The sequence below is a fragment of the Dama dama genome, chromosome 7 (assembly GCF_033118175.1).
Source record: "Dama dama isolate Ldn47 chromosome 7, ASM3311817v1, whole genome shotgun sequence".
Lineage (NCBI taxonomy): Eukaryota > Metazoa > Chordata > Mammalia > Artiodactyla > Cervidae > Dama > Dama dama.
In genome coordinates, this window is record NC_083687.1 from 37,593,449 (window position 1) to 37,605,383 (window position 11,935).

The 11,935-nt window shown below is 40.2% G+C and overlaps 1 non-coding gene across 1 annotated transcript; it reads left to right on the forward strand.

Moving 5' to 3' along the window:
* Nucleotides 1-4,518: 4,518 nt before the first annotated feature.
* TRNAW-CCA (transfer RNA tryptophan (anticodon CCA)) lies at nucleotides 4,519-4,590 on the forward strand. The gene has a single exon. It is a non-coding gene; the product is annotated as a tRNA-Trp (tRNA).
* Nucleotides 4,591-11,935: the final 7,345 nt, after the last annotated feature.

Consider the following 11,935-nt stretch of genomic DNA (forward strand, 5'->3'; position numbering starts at 1 on the left):
TTTATCTTGCAAGATTGTATCCCCTGAGGCCACATTTTTCTATCATGTGTGCTCACTCAGTTTTGTCCAACTCTTTGTGACCCCATGACTGTAGCTCACCAGGCTCCTTTCTCCATGGAATTTTCCAGGCAGGAGTCCTGGAGTGGGTTGCCATTTCCCATCTTCCCAATCCAAGAATAGAACCTGTGTCTCCTGCATTGGCAGGACGATTCGTTACCACTTGGCCACCTGGTTCTATCATGTAGTAGACACACATATTTAGTCAATAAATATTTGTTGACTAAATGAATCACTTTCACTATCCCTTCTTACTCTACACATTGATCCAAATATGTGGATTTTTCAACACTACTACATTATGGAATATGAGGGCACACTATTTTGTCTGATTGTTTAGAGAGGAATAAATAAATAGAAAGATAGATACAACTTTTTTTACACAGAGAACACTCCCCACCCCAAGCCAAATTTTACACAGAACAGGAATACATAAAACATACAAGAATAAAGCATGTAACAGTTTAAAAAAAAAAAAAAACAACTAGAAATTCTCATACTGAGTGAAGTAAGTCAGACAAACAGAAATATTGTATAATATCACTTATATGCTCACTGTAAAAAGAAATGATACAAATAAGCTTATTTACAGAAAAGAAACAGGCTTAGAGAAGGACCTCATGGTTACCAGCAGGTAAAGAAGCCAGGAAGGGATAGTTAGGGAGTTTGGGATGGACATGTACACTCTGATATATTTAAAATGGATAACCAACAAGGTCCTGCTGTATAGTACAGGGAACTCTGCTCAATGTTCTGTGGCAGCCGGGATGGGAAGAGTTTGGGGGAGAACGAATTCATGTATGTACAGGACTGAGTCCCTTGGCTGTCCACTAGAAACCATCACAACATTGTTAATCTGCTATGCCTGCATTTGTCTAAGTCGCTTCAGTTGTGTTTGACTCTCTGCGACCCAATGGACAGTAGCCTGCCAGGTTACTCTGTCCATGGGATTCTCCAGACACGAATATTTAGTGGGTTGCCATGCACTCTTCCGGGGAATCTTCCCAAATCAGGGATTGAACCCACGTCTCTTATGTTTCCTGCATTGGCAGGCGGGTTTTTTACCACTAGCTATACTCCAATACAAAATTAAAAGTTTTTTTAAAAAAAGTATGCATGGCACATAGTTTTTTCTATTAGTAAATCCTACAGAAATGTTAAGTAACTGTTAGAAATCCATCTGTTGTTTAGGCTCAGTCAAGCCCATTTACAAGAAAAAGGCACCAAGCCCTCAAGCAATTTACCTAAATCCCCATAGGAATTTCTAAATTGGGGTAGGAACGCGTTTCTACAGATTTTGACCTTTCTGGTATATTAGGTTGCTTGTTTACATGCCTCTGAATTTAGTTCTTTCCTTCTGTTTCTTTTTGTTTGTGTGCTTTTGGTTTGTTAACGTGTTTACACAGTCCAACATTGATAAGCTACAAGAGTATACTTCCTGATTTAGTACATTTACCAGTCTTTATTATTATCCCTAAAATCTAGTTATGCTATTACTAATGAACTTTTGGTCAAATGTAGAGCAAAATAAATTTACTGAATTTAGTCAATTTGATCAAAAGTTCAGACTAATGTGGTTTGATACTTCACAACAAACCATGAAGTCACAGTCAATTTTGAAGATAGAAATCCTATAAAAAGCAACTTACTTAAAATATTCCATATTTTGTTTTGTTGTTTTATAAGACTGAAATCAGTACTAGTGATAAAATTGCTTTTTTTGTAATTAACTACAAGCTTACAAGAAGTTGGTGGTTTTCTGATGCAGGATTCACACATTATGAAGGAAATAAAAGGACCTCAGATATCTAAAGTGAATTTCAGAGAGAGAAAATAGTGAACATAGGTGGAAAACATGAAGCTTTTAAAAACTACACTAGTAATGAAGACAACATAAAGGTCTGGTCTGTTTTTGTTAAAACAACAAAACCTACACTTTTTTAATTACTAAAAGTAACCTCCATAAGATTTTATCTTCACGTTTCCAAAGTAAAGGTTTGAATTAACATCCTGTCACATGAATGAATTCAAACTTGACTCTCAGTGTTCAATTTTGAGGTAGCTGTGAAACATCAAAGCCTTAAGCACATCATTACTTTAAATTATTACTATATACAATTTATCACTGAACTTTGTTGTGTTATTGTGATCAAGAGGTTGATTAGCTTTGTTTGGTTCTTAGGGAAAAAGTGATAAAGCAACAATAATAGATACTTGAAAATTAAAAGTTCAGCAAGTTAAATTTCCAAAAGGCTGAAAAAATACACATATATTTCTGATAAACCATATTCTTCAGTTCACTTCAGTCGCTCAAGTCATGTCCGACTCTTTGTGACCCCATGGACTGCAGCATGCTAGGCTTCTCTGTCTGCCATCAACTCCCAGAGTTTACTCAAACTCATGTCCATTGAGTTGGTGTTGACATCCAACCATTTCATACTCTGTCATCTGCTTCTCCTCCTGCCTTCAATCTTTCCCAGCATCAGGCTCTTTTCAAATGAGTCAGTTCTTTGCACCAGGTGGCCAAAGTATTGGAGTTTCAGCTTCAGAATCAGTCCTTCCAATGAATATTCAGGACCGATTTCCTTTAGGATGGACTGGTTGAATCTCCTCACAGTCCAAGTGACTCTCAAGAGTCTTCTCCAACACCAATTCAAAAGCATCAATTCTTCAGTGCTCAGCTTTCTTTATAGTCCAACTCTTACATCTGTACATGAATACTGGACAAACCATAGTTTCAACTAGATGGACCTTGGTCGGCAAAGTAACGTCTCTGCTTTTCAATATGCTATCTAAGTTGGTCATAGCTTTTATTCCAAGGAGCAAGAGTCTTTTAATTTCATGGCTGCAGTCACCATCTGCAGTGGTTTTGGAGCAAAAAATCTGTCTGTTTGGAGCACGAAATCTGTGTCTGGAGCACAAAGTCTGTCACTGTTTCCACTGTTTCCCCATCTGTTTGCCATGAAGTGATGGGACCAGAAGCCATGATCTTGGTTTTCTGAATGTTGAGTTTTAATCCAACTTGTTCACTCTCCTCTTTCACTTTCATCAAGAGGCTCTTTAGTTCTACTTCACTTTCTGCCGTAAGGGTGGTGTCATCTGCATGTCTGAGGTTATTGATATTGCTCCCAGCAATCTTGATTCCAGCTTGTGCTTCATTCAGCCTGGCATTTCTCATGTTGTACTCTGCATTTAAGTTAAATAAGCAGGGTGACAATATACTGCCTTTACATATTCCCTTCCCAATTTGGAACCAGTCTGTTGTTCCATGTACAGTTCTAACATATTCTTCAGATGGCCGTAATTAAAGGGATTAAGCTGGTGTCAAACTGAGCAAATTCCACTTCTTGGACTCAGTGAACTGATACGGAATGAGCAGAAGGCTTCAGGAGTCACAGAGCCTGTTTGGATCTCCGCTTTGTTGATGTGACTCTGGATTAGTTGTTGAGTCCTCTAACTCATGGTGTCCTCACTTGTTATAGACCATAGTGTGTGTAGTGGATACACTAGTACAATAGTGTAGGACACTATTAACAATAGTGAGGATGCTCTTTCTAGCTCATAGAGTCATCGTGAGTCTTTGAATGGCATTTCTTGGTAAAATAAAGGGACTGTGACATTCAACATCACTATTTGACAAGAATTTGATTTCCAAAATAATAACTACCACCTATGAAATAGGCTTGGCTTCCCTCATGGCTCAGTAGGTTAAGAATCTGCCTACAATGCAGGAGTCACAGGAGACATGGGTTCAATCCCTGGGCTGGGAAGAACCTCTGGAGAAGGAAATGGCAACCCACTCAAATATTCTTGCCTGAAAAATCAATGGACAGAGTAACCTGGTGGGCTACAGTTCAATGGGTTGCAAAGAGTTGGACACAATTCGGTGACTACGCACATAAAATAGGCTATAAGATACTAAATACTTTCACTCAGTCATTTAATTTGAATTTCAAAACAACCCACAAAGCAGTAGGTTAGTTTATATGCTTTTTATATACAATTAACCCTTGAACAATGAATGCAGGAATTAGGAGTGCTGACCCTCTATGAAGTTGAAAATCTGCATATAACTTTGCAATGGGCCTTCTCTATGGGCGTTTCTCATCTTCAGATCCAACCAACCTTAGATCATGCAGTACTGTAGTAAGTATTTATTAAAAAGAAATCTGCATATAAGTGGACCCATGTGGTTCAAACCCAAGCTGTTCAAGGGTCAGCTGTATTTTACTTTTTTTACAACTAAAGATTATTGACTCATATGAAGAGCAAAACAAAAATACTGACTCATCCATCATGGAACACTTGCCCAGAGACCCTTTATGTTGCTGTTGCTGTTACTGATGTGCTCTCTTGTGTGTACATGTAGGTAGGGAAAATTACTGAAAATTTGGACAAACAAAAAAAACAGTTTGACCTGAATCCCAGTAAAATAAACCCTTCTGCAGTTTTATTGGGACTTCCCTGGTGGCTCAGATGGTAAAGCATCTGCCTCCAATGCAGGAGACCCGGGTTCAAACCCTGGGTTGGAAAGATTATTATACTAAATTCCACGTCTTTCACATCATAAAGTTTTTATACATGTAGTTATTACAAACAGTCATCCTACTAAGTCTAGATGGTATCATTGCATTCATCTTACAGAATACAGAGACTAAAAGAAGATCAGGGACTTGTACAACTGCATTTCATTCCTCGGTCATTTTCCATGGTCCAGTTTCTCTTCATCACATCACCCTGCATCATTCCCCAAGGGCAAAGGGGTAGTGAAGGCAGAGGCTTAAGGCCAAGAGTAGGGCATAGTGACACGTTAACCCAGCTGGCATGGAAGCACTTTGTTAGGATAAGTACTTGCCCATGCCCTAACCCACTAGACATTTCTCCAGTGAATACTGGAAAGAGATGAACTCGACTCCCACAGGCTTGGAAATGGAGTGTATCTCCCAGTGCTCACCCAACAGGGTGAGCAAAGCTGGTCACAGTCTAGGGCCATTACTTCCAAAGGGAGCAACATATGGAGTCTGACCACCAGTCACTCAGGCAATATGTTTTAAAAGGCCACTGCTGTGAAAAGGGGATGGAGAGCATATACATTTTGATTCTCATGGAAAACAGCTCAGTACACATTCCATCCTGTTTCACAGCAAATATGTTCCACCCACTTGCACACAACCCTAGTCTGTTCTCCTCCAGAGTACTTCTAGCTTTTCAAAAATTGAACACAAATAAAAGAAAACAACAAATAACCTCCTCCCTTCCCTCCTTCCTCCCTCTCTTTCTCTTTCCTTCTTTCTTTCCTTCTTTTGAAACTTCCATATGGCTAGGGTTTCTTTTAACATTCCTAGTTCCATTAAATCCAGTAATATTTAATGGAAAAACAGCCACTCCTCCCATGCTGGGAAAGGTAAAACTCAATTCTCTATTAATGCTTTCAAGACACCAGGAAAAAACAAAATCAAGGTTATTACTAGAAAGTCAGACAAGTCCCTTTGTGTTCATTCCAACAGCTGTTTGACATGAATGGAGGCCAAGCAAGGGAAGTTCAGGTAAATATCCCAATTTAGTGGAGTTATTCAGAGGTCAGAAAGGGGTTAGGTGCTATTGGGGGGAGGGTGTTAGCTGTACTCTTAAAAGGCAGTTTTTAATGCAAAAAGTTTTAAATTCCTTGTTTTATAGATCTTTAACCTATTTTAGACACAGAAAAATGTGACCATGTTATGCTTGCATAAAAATGGAGAATGCATGACTAAATTAGGAGTCTTGTTTGGGGTCCTGACTGGCCAGTGAACCCATCACAATCAGAGGACTGGCCCCTTTGTTAACCCCCTTCTGCTCCCCCCTCAGCCTCCCCACACCTCTGAGTTCACTTGCTGAAATTCTGTGTCACTAAATAATATGTTTACCAGGGCAGTGATTTTACGTTGATTGCAGAGATTATCCATAGCTATTTACCCTTCTGTACTCAAAAATCATCCAATCGGCCTATTTAGGAATTGGATTTCGAAGATACAAGAAGCAGCGCCTGAATGTAACAACAGAGCTATCCTCCTCCACCTCGACACACACAATTTTAGACAACCAAAGCAATCATTATCTGAAAAAGTCTTGTTTCTGGCAGAAAAAAAAAAAATCAATTTAATTATACGAGATGTGTCTCCCATTTTAATTGTTGTTAAGTATAGTGCCTTATCGACAGAGCTTCTCTGGATCTCCATTTATGAGCTTTTTATGTTACTCAGATAACTTGCCGAGGAGAAAAAAAAAATCCATCATGTTACTTAAAAGAACTGAAGCGCCATTGTGCCCCAGCCATTAGGCCCCTCGACTGCGCTCATAATGATGAATGCATCATTTTTCTTGCATGAAACTTTGGTAACAAATAGCACAGCCAAGTCTTTTCCAGCACTGTTATTCTGTTTTAAAAAACACTGACATTTTCTTAAACAGACATAATTTACAATTTTAAGGAGCACAACAGTGCCTTGGTGTTTGAGGGCCAGAAAGCAAACAACACTTCTCTTTCAGTTCAATTTTTTTCCAAAGGGAATCTCGTGCTTAGTGAGTTCATTCTCGCTTAAGGCCAGAGAGAGAGGAGCTGAGGGAGAACACAGCGCCCCTGCTGCACGTGAAGGTCCTGACTCAGTGGTCACGTTACATTCAGGGTCAGAGCAAGACAGAGCACGGAGGGGAAGAGGAGGGGAAGACAGCCGAGCGAGCCCAGGCACAGGAGCCTGAGAGGGAGGCATCAGCGACGTGCTGTTCCCTTGCAGGGACAGAAGAGGCTCTGAATTCCTCTCTACCAGCCCTGGGAGGAAAGCAGCAGCCTCTGGGATGCTCCTGCTCTTCAGAACTCTCTAGCAAGCCCTTCTGTAAATTTCACACAAAGGGGCCGTGCCAGTGTCGGAGTGTCTGGATCAATAGCTGGAGCAATGTTCGATTTCCAGTGGGGTCAGCTCAGCCCAAGCAGATAAATGGAAATCTGTGCAGGAGACTGCAGGTCTGTTGTTTGGAGGAGACCTCAGAAGCGAAGGTTATGTGTAAAGATTAAAATTCCCACGGTGTTATTTCTAAGACAGTTGATGTGTTTCGTTGCCTGCGGTGAAGCTTCTTTTCCTGAATTTCCTAATAATCCTTTATGAAGCTGCTATGTTTTATGGCTGAAGAAAATGTCTATGTAAGGCAAAGCATGTGCTTGTGAATGTCCCTGTTTGTGTGTGCACTCAGTCATGTCTGACTCTTTATGATTCCATAGACTATAGTTCACCAGTTTCCTCTGTCCTTGAAATTTTCCAGATAAGAATACTGGAGTGGGTTGTCATTTCTGACTCTAGGAGATCGTCCTAAACCAGGGATCTAACCCAAGCCTCTTGTGTCTTCTGGCAGGTGGATTTTTTACAACTGCACCACCTGGGAAGCCCTGTGAATGTCCCTAGTGAATATTTAATCTGTGTTTGAGAACTATATACATGTACATATCTGTGTGTATATATATACATGCAGATGTGTACACACATGCAACTCATATATCTCCTTTCCCTATGAGGAAATTGTCGCTTTTTTCCTTGATGTACATGTGTTATCTAACTTAAGACACCAAATGAACGAGTTTAGAATCCAGAATGATGTTACCCATGTGTGGTATGCAGCCATTCATCTGTTCTACAGACATCTATGTTCCAGGCATTATCCTAAAAACTGAATACAGATTCAAACTCTTTTCATTAAGTCACTCTTAGCTATCCAAACACCTTAGACCCACAAACACAATCCTAAGCCATTATATGATTTCAACCAAAATGTGGAGGGGACCAGGCAGAGCAGAAGAACTAAGGAGGGAGTGATTAACTCTAATGGGCAGGAGTTAATAAAGAATTCCCCTTGCAGGGATCTATTTTGGGTTTGGAAAGATAGGGAAGGGAAATTTTACCATGCAGACAAGGGAAAGAAAAACACTCTAGGCAGAGAGACAGGCAAATGTAAAGAAACTGATTAAAGGGGATCCTTCATGCTCACCTTATTTAGGTAGAATGCATATAAAAGGGCAAGGTATCCAGAGGTGGAAAAATCCGGCAGGAAAGGTAGATAGGAAATGACATGCCATGAAATGCCCAGGGCTACCAGGTAAGCAATTTGTCTTTTTTTTTTTTTCCAGCTTAAACAGAAATTTATTTTCTCACAGTTTTGAAGGCTGGAAATCCAAGACCAAGATCCCATTAGGGTCAGGGTTGTTTTCTGGTGAGGGCTCTTTTCTTGGCTTGGAGATAGCTATCATTAGGGCAGGGGCTTATTTTAGTGACTCGTGTTTTCATAGCAAAAGCTATATGAAGACACAGCAGCTTGTCTTTTATTCTAGAAAGCATTACTCAAGTGTCTTGTGGAAATTACCATTATAGATATTTATTAGGTAAAACGTGAAAAGGAATGTCACGACTACATACATTAAGAAAATTCTGAACTGAACAGGTTTCTTCACTGTAGGATTCTTCAGAAGTGCTACAGCTCTGAATTATGAAAGCATATGGAGTCTCCAAAAAGGGATTTCAGGATATCAAATTTTAGAAAATATATTCAGCCATTTATTTATTTGCTGAAGTTTCTCTCTGATTCCCTGTCCCTTAGGAAATGTTGATGTAAATGCTGGATAGGCAGCTAAATGCTTTAAACAGCAAAGCAGAGGCCAGATCTTACCAGTCTGTGCTCTCACATTTTTTAGTTTTCTTTTTTTAATTGGAGTATAAGTGCTTTAAAATGTTGTGTTAGTACACAATGTACAATGTACATTGGCATGAATTAGTCCCAAGTGTACATAGATCCCCTGCCTCTTGAAACTCCCTCCCAATCACTCCCATTCCACTCCTCTAGGTCATCACTCTTTGCGGACAAGACTGAGCGACTGAACTGAGCTGAACTGAATTGAGGTCATCACTAGTCTCAAATTTTTTACATTATCCTCTGGTGACAATGTGAACAGGACTAGGCCTGGCAGCAAGGGGACTAATTAAGAGGTTACCAGCAATCAAGAATAAGGTCCTCATTGAAGGCAGAGGGAATGGAGAGAGAAAGCATAGAAACTTCCTGAAACTGTCAGGAAATAACAGGTTGTCAAATCATCTGTACCAAGTGACTGAGTTGCAACTTAGAAAGCCATAACATGTCCCAAATATATCCTGAAGATCAATGATAAAATTAACTCACTGTTAGTTTGTGCTTTGTCAACTTTTCCTCTGGAAAAGTCAGATTTGGGGCCAAGAAAATCAATCTCATATTGTTACTGAGTCCACACTCATACTGCTCTCTTTCTGACAGACCAATAAATCAGGAGATGAGTTCTTAGGGCAAGGAACAGCAACTTTATTCAAAAAGGCAGCAGACTGAGAAGGGGGCAGACTAGTGTCCCAAAGAACCATCTTACTTGAGTTAGAATTCAGACTACATTTATACTCAAAGGGGAGACCTGTGGCTGGGTATTATAAACTTATTGGTGCAGGAATCTTTTGTTCTTACAGCTGTCCACATAGGTTTGTCACAATATTCCTAAAAATCTCCAACAAGACAACTGTTATTTTCTGTTCTACAAAATTTGTATCTCTACGTGAATGGAAAAGTGTTGCACCTTTAAAGATCAGAGCCTTGAGAAGGGGTATATTCAGGCTATAGGCAACATCCTTTTACCAAAGATGCAAAGACTGCATGCCTAAGCTCAGAGTGCAAGGGTTAGAGGTAAAGGATTAGATCCAATGTGGAGTCAGGCTTGTTCTTCTCTGTTGCATTATTCTCCAAAGAGTAGAGCATGAAAGGAGATGTAAAGAGAATGACGATCACTTCCAATCTCAGTGGAGAAACAAATGAGTCAGACAAAGAAAAGAATCCTAGGATTGGTGTCCACTGAGTCCAAGGAACAGGTCACCAAACCAGAGAGCCTAGCTGAGATGCCTTTAAGTGCAAACATGGAGTCACCAGACATCACCGAATCCAGCGTGGAATGGATTAGGGCACAGAGAGGTGGGCGGGCTCATTGGAAAATCAGGAGTACCTGAATTGTATAACTAAAGAGGCACATGAGAGATCAGGCCCGCCTCTCTGCAGCCAGAAGTACGAAGCAGAAAAAAGATTCATATGTCCTGAGCATCTCCTTTGAAAAAGGTGAATCTGCTGTCAATGCATATAACTTTCAAATATCTTCCAGTATCTCAAATATAGATAAATTCCTCAAAATACCAAGGACAAGAAGAGGCTTTGGAGCATGAATTTGGAAGAGGCTGTGGGGAGAGAGTTGGAAAAGCAAAACCTAACGATAGGCTTTAGGAACACCCACAAAGTGAACCTAAGCAAGGGACGCTGCCTCCCTCAGAAAATGCTTACTGCATCAGCAATTTTATTTCTATTTTTACCCCAAAACATGGCCTAAAAACTTTCAGAAATCTTGCAAGACAGCCCGATGTTTAGAAATATGTGACTACTTTTTTGTTCTGATTTGCAGGGTTATGGAAACCTTCAGACACATGTTGCAAGTTTATTTGAACTGAGCGTCGGTCAGAAATTCTGGTCTCATAGGTATACAGCACACAAGTAGCTCGCTCTTTTCTTCAGGGATTTCTACTCTTTTCCTGATGCCTAGATGCATCCGTTTGATCTGAGGGTCTTGTAGATCCAGAACAGGCATCTAACTTTGCCTTCCTCACTCTATCTCTTGCTTGTTGAGATTATGAGGAATATGAATTTAAATGAGAATTTTAAAAGTGGCTGAAGTTGGGTGGAGCTAGAATTATTCGTGGGAATGTCAGCCCTGAATAAGATTCCAGATCAAAGCCACAGTCTGTGTTTCACAAGAGCTTTTGAAAACTATTTGGAATAAAACAAGTGGAGGAAAAATTCATCTTGTGCCATACTGCAGGCTGCTGCTTAAACAAACATCAAGGCAAAGCCATCAAGTTTACACTTAGGATACCTGGCCAAGAGCTGCAGCCTTTTTGAATATGTGTTATTTTTATCCTTTCCTTCCCAAAAGGAATTGAGGTCGCCAACCAAAAAGTTACACTTGATCCTCTCAGTTTCCTTTGAAGATACTTGCTTGCCCAACTTATCCTGCGATCTTCTATGAAAGTTGCATAGAGGAGTAGTTTAGGATGAGGAGAGGGAGTTTAGGAATAAGTTAAACTAGGAGAAAGTGTTTCATGGCTGAGTTTGGTCATCACCCATGATGGGAACATGATACAGTGGAAGATGTAAGGGAGATATTAAGCCAAGAGTGACTGGTGACTCCCCCACCCCCACCCACCCTCACCCCTTTGCTTCTATTGGTCAAGTGTTTGCAAATGGTTTTCTCCACCACAGTAACCCAGGGAGCCTTCAGTAACCTGGATATTAGTGAATCCAAGAAGGCTATAGGAAGTGTTTTCTTTCAGGTTAAACAGAGAGTATAAAACTAAATACATTCTGTTCTGCTGTAACGTAGGCTTGGGTAACTAAAATTAGTAACTAGTTCTGTAATATAGTTTTATAATTGGAATGACGTAAACGAAATGCAGAAGTTGGCTTGGTCTGTATGTGATCCCTGCTGTCCCTACTCCCAGGTGTGGTTGAGTACAAAATAGTAGAATAGAATTATAACCTTCAGGAGGAAAGAAAACAAACAAACAAACTAGCATCACTTCAGCTGTTTCCGTTTCAGCAGGAGCCAATTCAACTGCGTTTGAAGGAATCTGAAAGGCAATGCCAGTCTTTTGGGCTCTTACCTCAAACAGCCTTGGACTGCCCACCCACCTTGCTGACCTTACTCTCAGCTCTACCATCCCAGACCCCTCCACACCCACTAATTCTGCGCTTATTGCACTGCTGCTGTATTTCTTTTGTAATGTTTTTTTGCTTATTTGTAGCA